Raw genomic sequence first — 11786 nt, forward strand, 5'->3', positions numbered from 1 at the left:
TTTCCCTTTTAATTCATTTTTTTCATGTGTAGGGGCACGTTTTAAACCTAATCGATAGTTGTTAGGATGAATCACATGTGAGAGATATATGAAATCTCTGAGCTGACAACAATCCCTTACTTTGCCATTCTTTCCAGAATAGGATTTTGCTTAATATCATTTGGATGGACTCAGATCCTTTCATGTAGGAGAGTCTTTGATGGGCTTTGAATTTGGATAGATCCAGCGGGCCTTCTTGCGTGGACTTGGGCTTGCTTACTGGCTTCGCTGAGGATGGGATTCCCTACCCGATGAGTCTGGCTAGGCTATTAGGCACCTTTGGTCTAGGCTTTCTCAGGCCTATCCAGAAGTCTGAAGTTCCGTCTACAGAAGGTCTAATTCTGAGCCGAAGCTCTATTTATTGCCCTATTCCCTTTCCTGACCAAAGTAACTAAGGAGGGGCCGGGGCGGACTGCAATTCGTCTGAGCTTAGTCTTCTCTTCTGAGACGATTGGAGGCTGGGGAAAGGGCACTCTTGAAGAAGGGCCTGCCGTACATAGGGGTGAAGAAAGCTCCTTCTCTTATAGAAGAGGCACTATTGAATGAAAAAGAAGTCTTCAAGAAGTGAGAGAAGGAATCATAAAAGAACTAGCTTTCGACTAAAGACGCAGACGATGAGCAAAAGTCTGCTTTAATAAAGTAGCTCGGGGGAACCTTAAGACAGGACATCGGGGCGAAGGTATGAAGGTACGGCAATGCAGCCCAGTCTGGTCTGAGGAGGAGTGGGACTGTGAAAGCTGCAGCAAAAGGAAAGAACTTTCACCAGTTTCTTGAGTGAGAAGCGGATGTTGGTGAAAGGAAGTTGAGTTCAAGTTTGGAGCACATGGCATAAGCCAAAGATCCCGGGATGACTCTAAAAGCTAACGAGATGATTCTGGTTAAACCGGGCATTCCTCAGAGCAAGCAAAGATCTTTCCAAAATAGAATCAAGAGAAAGCGCTAGAACCGATGTAAGTAAGATCCGCTACAACTAGAAGTCGATCTGGTACCTTCCTCAGGGTACTCAACAACTAGAGTCATCTCCCTTTCTCCTTTTAGCTTTAGTCGGTCGAGTAGCTTATTCGAACGTTGTGAACTCATTCCTGCCTTTGCAATACCAGCGCATCTTGTGCCACAGAATCGGTTGTGCTCTGCCTCTTCCCCTCTATCAGAAGATTGCCTTGTGTGGAAGGTTGACTCTGAACTTCAGTCAATGGGAGAAATCCCCTTATCTAAGGTTCTTTGTATGGCACTCTAAAGTCTATTTCTTACGCGAGACAGAAAGTGTAACTACCGAAGCTCTTTCAACTTGTCCTGTCTTTGGATAAGTATTGCGGTTAAGTCAGTTAACAAGATGAGAGTCGGAAAATGGAAATAAGAACTGTCAAGTGATTCTTGAATGCTTCTACTTATGTAGATGGAGTCCAGTACGCTACTATATATACTGAGAATTCCCAAGACAATATCGGGAGTACCCATCTTATGTGATATGTAACTAGATCGTCAAACTCTTTCCCGCTATACCCAGCAGATTCTCAAGGACAAAAGGTATAGCATTACATTTAAACAGACAGATGAAAGCTAGGTCTCTACTCCTTCTTCATGAGGAAGAAAGGCCTTGTTATCATCTAGATCGATGTAAGGTGCATAGCGGTGTAGAGTCCAACTAAGACTTCCATGAAAGGTCTCATTCATCTTGATTGAGGAGTTTCTTACTGACTGCTAAACCTTCTCTACTTTTGAAGATAGACTGGAAAGCAAGCTCAGAGAATAGCTAAGTGGAAGTCAGAGACTCCTTTTTTCAGGAACTTAGTCTACCTATGTGCTGGTAAACTCCACCTAGACTGAGATTCATCAGTTCGATCATTTAGTTTGTGTCCTAAGTCCTATATCCTTCAGGAAAGGATCAATTCCTTCTCTAACTTCTACTTGGGGTCACTCCTCGGAAAGATTCTTCATTCGAGTTAGCTTCTTTTGCTCCTTCACCCTAGATTGCATTCCCAGAAATGCCATTCCCATCCACTAAACCTGCTCCTTCTGAGAATGGTTTTACCCCGCTCCTCAATCTTATTCTGTTTCCGATTCTGCTTCAGATTCTCTTTCAGTTGTGGAAACAAGCCCCTATTCCTATCGGTCGAGTAGCCCAAGCTCCAATAAGCATATTGTCCCCTCTCTTGTAAAAGAAAGAATTTGATGCACCCAGCTACCCAAAGTAGAGCTTTCTTTGTCCGACCTCTCCTTACTGACTTTCCTAGTTTAGAGAGCGTATTGAGAATCATGTCAAAATACACCAAGACCTGGGCCCAGGTTCTCTTTCTTCAAGAAAGGGTAGCTTTAAACAACCCGGTTCCAAACACACCAAACAAGCAAGCGACTCCCCTTCCTTAGCGTACCCGTCCATTAAAGCATTCTTCCTTCTTGCGTATGTGTTATAGCTCATAGCTTTAAGCCCCAATTCCTTGGTGAAAAGAGTTGTCACCTTTAAATCATCGAAAAAAGAAAAGAAGGAACCGCTCAAAAGGGACCACACAACAATGGCTCATAACTGGAAAACATAACAACAATGTCTCCTAGATGCAAAAGAATGGCTCCCAACTGAAAATTTCTCTCGATCACTCTCTAACAGAAAGCCATTTTCCCTTTCGCAAAAAGTCAACTTGGACTTCTCTTCTTTCCTAAGCTGAGATTTGGACTACATGGACCTAAGAAACCCGCCGACAGGGGCAGCCTTTCACTGTTGGAAACTTTGATTTAGATTGGTAGGATTCTGTCTAATCTTTCCTAATTTGAAAATTGCACTCAATCAACATAGTTTCCACTCATTCCTTCTCGACCGCCTCTTTTCTATTCACTTTTTAGCAAATCTTTCTTGTGATTTTCTATTCTCTTATGAGAAATGGTTTGCTTCGTTTGAGCCGTCGTCGCTTAATGCATGTATGGGGGCTGGGGTTTTCCCCCACGACCCCTTTTAAAGGAGAACCAGAATAACAACAACGAACTCAAAGCTAATGAAGGAGATCCGCAAATTGAACAAGGTAGACGGGATCTTTCCTACCCCTTTCTATTTTGACTTCTTTGAAAGGTGAAAGAGTAAGAAGCTAGACCGACTTGCTCAACAATTAAAAGCAGCAAGAGCAAGTAAGTAGGCTTTTCTCGACAAGAACAATCTTGACTTTCTTTAGACTTTATAATATAAGGCCCTTTAAACGATCGTAAATGGCCTGAAATGTAACGATCTATGAGAGAAGGGTTTTTAGAAAAGAAAGTGTACCAATCCAGCGAAATAAGCAAAAATAATGGCTCCTACATAAATACAATAGAATGGAAATGCTGTCACTAGAACGGACCACACAAATAACATCTTTCTAGCCGCCTAAAGGAAGTATTCAAAGATAAGATAAGGCTATGCGCACACAAGCCAACTTCAGGTATGCAGTTAGTTCTCAAGCGATTCCTTCGAATCTTAGGTGCGACCTTAGGGAGCTTGTTTTAGCAGCTACTCTCTTATAGTTATGTGTCCTGGTTTCCGAGTTCTAGTTCAAGGTAGGGCAGGACGGGGCTCACGGGGGTTGGGGGGAGCCTTCCCCCAGGGAAAACCTAATAAGACTCATTCTAATACTTGAGTTCAAGCTCCTACTTCGAAGTAAGCCTATGGGTTGTTTCGAAGCTTAGTAGCTAAATCGTACTTGCGTGTTAAAGGGGGTACGCGGATTTGGGCTACTAAGTGGAACCAGACCATTCAACTTGCCATTTGCACTCTCCTAGGGTGCGATCGTAGGAAGCTCTATTAGCGAACGCAATTCCCCGCCCGATAAGACTGATCATGCCCTGCTGCTTGGCTTGGAATCAAACTAGCCTATCATGCCCTTTCGTCATTCCTATATGGACCCATATTCCTAAGTTCTTCCAATGTTTACTGTATTACTGGGATTCCTATTTACTGAACCATATCAATGAAGCTACATTCTTTCTGGCTTTTTACCCAGGTATAAAGGGATAGACAGTCTAAGAGAGTGCCAAGAAAGAACACATACCTATCACTTTTGGAAGGTTTGGAACCCTCAATTCATCTGACTCAAGGAGAAAAAAAGAACAAGATGGGGGGGCTTGCCTCCTCATTCCCTTTTACCTATGCCATGATGCTCATGGGTAGCTTATCTCTAATTGGATTTCCTTATCTTTCTTCTTCAAATTACGAGAAGAGATTTGGGGAGAGTGGATAAGACAGGGTGGTGGATGACGTAAAGGAAGGGAAGGCCCATCCCGTGCTTTCGAGCGATTCTTCCCGCAAAAGGCAGATCGTTTTCTTTCCGTCCCAAATAGAACAATTGAATAGGGACTTAGATGTGACCAAGGTGCTTGCAAGCTTAGGGTTAGCAGGTTGTTGGCTGGGAGAGCTGGTAAAAGAATGAAACCTTCAAGAGACCATGGTTAACAAGCCAGCTGAGGAAGAACAATTTCCCCCAGCAATACCGATCTTCCCTAGTTCAATCAGAATCGATAACTGCAGAGAGGTTCTAACCGGCCTAGCCTAACCAACCGCTACAAGCGAGCAAGAAATAGATGTGGTGGAGACTCAAGTCAAGGCGATGGATCACTATCACTATAGATAGATACTTTCCCTGGACTGTGTTCAATGGCACCTGATATGCCAACTAGGGCTTACTAAGAGATCTTGCATGTTTTATAGGGTGCTTCTTATGTCTTTCCATAAGCAGAAGTATGAGTAGAGCTGCTCTTCCCCAATTCTGAATCCCACTTCTTATGTCTGTCAACAAGAGCCCAGCCCCTTGTTCAATCGATAGATAGGCCGAAAACATATTTCTGGACAAATGAACAGACCTTTCCTTACTTGACTTGCCAACAAAGCGATCAAACCAGTAACCAAGTTCATGCGTCAGTACCACGTCCAGGATCTTAGGAAAGGGGAAGCTCAAATGATATCTAATGGGATGGGCATTCTCCCCACTGCTCTATGATTTATTATAGTCATACTCTGTTTCGTACCTGGTAGCTAGCCTTTCGCTTCCTCCTTGTACTAGATTTTGACTTGAATTCCCCTTGAAAGCGAGAACGCACTATATGCCTTTAAAATAAAAAGAAGCCTGGAAAAAAGAGAGAGCTCTTTTCTTTTCTATCTTTGGCTGGAGTAATGAAAATCCTATCCTATACGAAGGCCTATATACAAAAAAAAACACTTTGCCTAGAATCCCAAGTTGCCTTCCCTCTGCTCTGAGGCCGATCGTATCCACTTTTGGAGCCCCTCGGCTTTGAGTACGGCAGCAGCCCAGACATAGACCGAATCAGGGGCCTAAACTCTTGAGTAGATTGCCCATGGAAAGGAGCTTACTCCAAGATCTGACTCCCCCCGTGTAGTAGTTCGGGAAGGCCAGATGTAAACAAAGAGCGGTAGAAGAGAATAAAGGGTTGCGCCCATTCTTTTCTTTCATAGCTGGAGCAAATGGAAGGAGACGTCGTGCAAGCCGAAGACTTTGACAGGTGTCGGTAGGCACACCTCTGATAAGGGCTCGATCCTGAGAATCAATCCCAATCGAATCTATGGAAGGGAGACCCTCTATCCTCTTAATCTTTAGAGTAGATATTATGTAAAGGATAATCAGTCCACTGTGGTGCCCAAGACAAGGCAAGATGAATAGGAATGTTGAAGGGACATAAGGCTCAGCTAAGGTAAGGAAAGACATTGACCATCTAGGTCACCAATCTTCTTTTTTAGGGAGTCGGAGACGATCAAAGAAGCAGCAAAATAGGAACTTTCGATCAGTGAGAGCTCAACAAGGTCGAGACCAAGATGATGGATATTCCAAGGAAGATCGAAGAAGATGAATGAAGGTTTATACCTACCCCTAACTGGCACTATGAATCCAATCCCATCTACATATATGTTCCTAGCCACGAGATGAGGGGGTTCTCTCTTACTGTTAAGCTGTCTTCAACTCTTCTTTCTTTACTCTTTTCCGCATCGGGGCTGATAATTGGATAGAATCTCCAACAATAAAGAAAGGGGGCGTATAAATTGGGTTTTTGGATGGAAATAAAGCGTCAGTCCTGATCGAGCAACTAGTAGTCCTATCTATCCACCTCTCCAGACACAATATCTTGAGTACCTATGATGGTGACCACATCTGCTGGCATGTGATGTTTGGACATAGAATCGAGTCCTTGTGAATGGACAAAGCCAGGTGCTCTTATTTTACGATGGTAGGGACGATTGCTTCCCTTACTGACCAGAAAGACACCAAATTCTCCTTTAGGTGCTTCAACTGCGGTATAGGTAGAAGGAGCTGGTACGGAAAAACCTTATGTATAAGGTTCGAAATGGTGAATTGAGGTAGAGTAGACCAATGATCCTGTAGTCATTTGGCCGGCTATTGAAAGAAAAAGCTTGCATCTGCTTCCCCTATTATATAACCGGTCCCATCTCTCTCCAAACCTAACGTGATAGTTTCCCATCATAGGGCTTTCTATCTATAGATTAAGCCATTACCAAGGAGCTAATTCATTCAGAACTCAGTTGACTGCTTCTATAGAGAAGGCGGAGCATCCTTGGCTCAGCATTATAGCACATAGGGCTTCAGCGCTACTACAGCGCTTCACTAACTCGAAGCGCCTCGCTATGAGAATCTAGCTTCGCCAACGCTCGGCTAAGTCTTGAACCTTCGCGCTGACCGTTTGCTTTCTCAGTAGAAGGACAAGAAAGAGATTATTGGTTTTCTTGCTCCCGCTTCCTCATCTGCGCTCATCAATCCAACTTTGCTTTTTGGGAGGTGAAAGAGCGGTTGAAGCGCACATTTTGAAATGACAGCGTCGAAGATATATTTCTGTATATACACGGTTACGGTTATCTCGGACTACGTTCAAGAAAAATCAGCCTACTTGTGGGGCACTGTGTACTTACAGCCTCTACGATAAGCAAGTGAAAGTGGCCGGTGCGTGGCGAACGGTTCATCAAGTCATTTTTCGCCTCAACTCCCTAAATAGGAATAGGGGTAGTTTACAAATTCGGGTAAGAAATTCGCACCTGACTGTGATAGCCCTCTCGATGCCTTATTGGAGCTTTGTAACTAGTGACCAGTTTCCCGTCGCGTCAGCCTTTTCCCAGTGCGCGGAGCCCCAATGAGGAAGGTCTTAGTGCTTTATCATTGGGTCAATAATGCTAATCCCTCTTTCTGTGCTACTCCTAGAGCGGGAAGAAGATAAGAAAAGGCGAAGCGTTCTCTTGCTTTCCCAACCTGTTGTTTCTAAAGACTGCCCTCTCTCGGTTGGATCTTGGTCCATCCTACTACGAGGATCCCGTATCCAGCAAACCAACCTATACAAAGGGCATCAAAGCCCCTTGACTAGGTTGGAGCTATAAAGCTTACCTTATTTATTATTATCAAAAAGGGAAAGGGCCTTTTCCGCTGGTGCGCTGGAGCGCACGTCCATTTTCCCTTTACTAGTAGGGGGTCCCGTGGTTCCTATGCCGACGCGTTTCCCGGTCCTTTTCTTTTAGTGCTTCGACCTGAAGCGATAGCTTCTAGCTAGTTCAGTCGATAAGATGGTTGCGCTCCAGCTCACTCAAGAATGGGACGGCAGTGGTCCACCGGCAACCTCGTTCTAATCTTGGACGCAGTACATTGGAATCCTGAAGCACCACCACGAACGCTAGCGTGCGTCTGGCTGCAGTACGGTAAGGCACCACCCTGTTGTGCCAGCAGCCAACTCCGGCGTGTCATCTTAGTTATCCTCATCAAACCACTTACTTGATGTCTAGCTTCCCAACTGGTAGACGGTTCTTTTTCCCCCAAATCAATGAAGAAGGGAGACGTAAGTTAATTCTTCCGAAGAACCGGAAGTGAAGCGCTATGCCGGGGCAGGGGGACAGAAAAATAAATGGCTCCGAAGAAAAAAATGAGGGTTCCCAATGCTTCTCCACGCTCAACGAGATGCGCCAACCTCGGGATGCTTTACTCCTAACCCCATAAGGTTCCGAGACGGAGCTTAACTTGAGTCTCGGTTAAGAACGGCGATGACATACATTTCACACGGCGCACGATTCCATGGATAGTTTCATTCGAGATCGTGATGGAGGACATAGCTTACGATCATCGGCTTTAATCATGCCACTAGGAATTTGATTAAGACATTGCACAATGATCCGAACACTTTGTCGCATCTCTTCAATACGAATACAGTAATGATCATAGCGATCTCCTCTGGTACCTACTGGTATGTCACGATACAATTGGTCATGAACATCGTAAGGTGCTGCTTTTTGCAAATCCCAGCATACCCCAAAACCTCTTAACATTACACCACTGAATCCCCAATCCTTTGCTTGTTGTGCAGTGGCAGTACCAATATCCACTAATCGTTGTTTCCAGATACGGTTGCCGGTTTACATCTCTTCTAATTCGTCGATACGAGAAGCAAATTGTTGTGTGAATGAATTAATATCTATACATAAGCCAAGAGGAAGATCTTTTGCCACTCCACCTGGTCGTATGAAACTGGCATGCATCCTGGCTCCCGAGACTCTTTTATAGAATTCCAACAATTTCTCCCACACCTCAAAAGCCCACAGGAACGGAGTTGATGCTCCTACATCCATAGCATGAGTAGTTAAAGCAAGTAAATGATTTGAAATTTGAGTTTTTTGACGGAATAACACTCGTATATATTGAGCTCGTAATGGTACCTCGCAATTCAAAAGTCTCTCTACGGCTGAAGAATGAGCGTGTTCTTGGGCCATCATAGAAACATAGATAGGGTCAACGACGGAACGAAGAAAGAAACTTTACGATAGCTTTTTCGTAGACGTTCACTTGCATCATATACACAAGTGCTCTCTGAACCGTGCAATAAGGTCACCCATAACACGGCTCTCCAACTTGAGTTATCTTAGCCCCAAGCCATGCCATTCAATAATATTGGAAAAAAAGGCAGCGTAAGGTAACAACAAGTATGGACAGCTGGTCGCCTTTGGAAGCCTTCGCCGGTAACCAAAGTGTATTGTTCCCGCAACCACTTTGGTACTTTGTTTATAGCTTTTTGAAGTTATGCCATAGAAGGGGGGCTTGCGCTTGAATTTAAGTAGCGCCTTTGGAATATGAGTAGGGCTCCTAAGTGGCGCGTTCATGGAGGCAGACTGAAGGAAGAGCAAAAGGTAGGTTGGGTGCTTGTGGGGCGCGGCCATCTGGCCTCGAATAGGAGGCGGCAACGCTCTGGATCCTCCCTGCTTGCAGAAATGAATGGATCAGAAAGGGGCTTGGTTCTCTATTTCCGAGCGGGAGGTGAAGGCCATAAGAGAAGATTGCCCTACCGGTAAGGAAGAGGGGAAAAGGTGTTGTCATTTATCTCGACCAGTTTCCCGAGGCGTTGGAAATCCATACCGGCTCAGAGAATCACTCTTTCTATTTAGCCCTTCGTTCCGCCAACAAAGAAGTCATCCTTGACTATTTCCCATTCCTTCCCTGCCGAGCCACCTCTCTTCGCCATTCGATGCTTTCGCCTTCCCTTTCTATAACATACCCAGTCTCCCGCACTGCTCAAGTAAGTGTGAGACTCCGTATGAGGACCTCCTTCTCTTCTGCCCACTCTCCGTTCACACAGTTCTCAAAGCAGAGCAGGAAGGGTGGGCAGCAGGTACCACGAGCCCTCTGTCCCACACATCTATCCAGAAGCAAGTGTAGTTCACCGGTTCCACCGAATGCTCCTATCTCTCGGCAAAGATCGTGTGAGTGTGCAGTTATGCTTCGGATGCTTCACCATAAAATAGATCGATCCAGTTCCCGTTCTTTTCCGGTGCACTCACTTTATATCTCCGACACACAAGGAAGGACGCGGTGGGAAGGAAGCATCCCTAGCCTCTGTCCGGCCGATCATTCCGCTGGCATGTCGCATTCACGCCCCCGTTTGACTGCCGCTCGGGGATGTAGTTGTAGATAGGTTAGTCTTAGTGGGTCGTTGGCTCCACCTGTTATCTCCTTCTACGACATGCTGTTGTCGTCGCCATATTCTATAAATCACTTAGTCATCTCTACCTCGCTGCGGGTCAGCACCTCCGAAAGAAACGGAGGACTTCATTCAGTGACCCCGCGATCGCCCTCTGAACGATCAGAATAAGGTAAAGCTAGAAGATAAGTTTTGTACTCAATTAATTTCTTTGTCCCTCTAGTCGGGTGGGCGCGGGCTGGGTTTTCGACCAGATCCCCCTAAAAACTGTATGTGTGGGTCTCCCCGCATGCGGCTCAAGCCATTCGAGGTGGCCCAGCCCAGCATTCATTCGCAAATCCTGTAGTGAAATTGAGACTGCTCAACCTCGGAAGCTAATTCGCGTGTAGGCAGCGCTATCTGTCGTACCGTTGACTCTATCTATTCATGGAATTTTCTTTATTTCATTTTCAATTTTATATAGGCTCGCTCCCTCTTTTTCCAAGAATTCATCCACTTCCCTTTACTCCATAGGGCCTTCTCTAATAGCGAAAAACCTTCCATTTCCGTCAAATGACCCGGCCTCCCCTGGCTCTTCCACCGTTCGGGCTCCCTTTCCTCCTTATGGTATGCTCCCCCGGCGCAGGCCTACCACGCTTCGCGCCTGCGGCGTTTTCTCTAGACGGTCTTTTCCAGTAGTGCTATCCTCCCCGCTGGCTGTATGGGCGGGTTGTTCCTCGCTGTTGCGGTTCTTTTAAGCTATGGATTAAAGGAACAAATGTAGTTGAATGGAACAATAGGCGGGTTACACGTTCCACTGTGCTGAGATGTGAGGTGCAGGTGGTGATGATCACCCCGGGGTATGCGCTAGTGCCCTTGACAGGCAATCTAGAACCTGCCAACGCTCGTGAAAACCCAAGTCGGTCGGTCCTTCATTCATCCGACCGGAGGTATGGATAATGAGGCCACCTTCACAACCTTCTCCCTTTTATCCCTATGTTGGAATAAGGTAAGGTGGTTCACTTGAGTTTCTCAACTGCCCCTTAGCCCGGTGCTCATTATGTGCTACGGAACCTCCACCGTGCCGGGGGAGGGGCACCAAGCATGGCATAGCTAGCGGCATAGGAGCCGACTCGGCATCAGCGGCTTCATGCCGCACTAGAGTAATCTAATATGTGGTTCCGCACGTTCCACCACTTCTCCGTTCATTTCCAATACCGATCGTGAAACACCATGAGCAGCAGGATGTTGAGGTCCGAAATTTGAAGTGAAATTTTGGTTTTGCCTGTTCTTAGTCATCATGGGAAAGAAATACAGAAATAAGAAAGAGATTATTCCCTTAGAGCTTGTCCAATACCACCAGTACCAGAAATGCATCTCCTTCGCCCGCGCGAAAGAATTCTATGCCAGTTGGGAATAACGGCTCTGTTATGAAAGAAAGCGGCAGACAGACTAATTTGTCCGGTATTCCCTAATGAGTAGCTTTAGGAGATAAAGGTCCCCCTTATATTCTCCACCCATCTCGGAGGGTTTCCGTATCCGTCTCCGCGGAGATCTCCAGATCGTAAGACATTATCGCCTTCCCGGCACTGGACAATATTTCCGTCATTTCCGGAAAGTGCACGGACAGCCGCCATTTCCCCCTTTCACAATGTTCTCGTGAAGTTTCTCACGAATCAAAGTGTGAATGTCCCTTCGAAGTCTTGCACGCTCTTTTTGATCGGGAGCGGGGTGGGCAATTTATGTCGGTGTTGGCACCTGCGGCAGCGCCTCTGGAGCCGCCCCCTGTTCTGGAGCCAGCGGGTTCTGAATGCCCTCCCTCTCCCTGTAGGTCG

At 45.8% G+C, this 11786-nt stretch overlaps 2 pseudogenes; one reads left to right on the forward strand and one right to left on the reverse strand.

Annotated features, from left to right (window-relative positions):
- Positions 1-6724: 6724 nt before the first annotated feature.
- Positions 6725-10037, reverse strand: LOC132641223 (NADH dehydrogenase [ubiquinone] iron-sulfur protein 2-like; annotated as a pseudogene).
- LOC132639664 (uncharacterized) lies at positions 9128-10143 on the forward strand (annotated as a pseudogene).
- Positions 10144-11786: the final 1643 nt, after the last annotated feature.

Source organism: Lycium barbarum, chromosome 5, assembly GCF_019175385.1.
Source record: "Lycium barbarum isolate Lr01 chromosome 5, ASM1917538v2, whole genome shotgun sequence".
Taxonomy (NCBI): Eukaryota; Viridiplantae; Streptophyta; class Magnoliopsida; order Solanales; family Solanaceae; genus Lycium; species Lycium barbarum.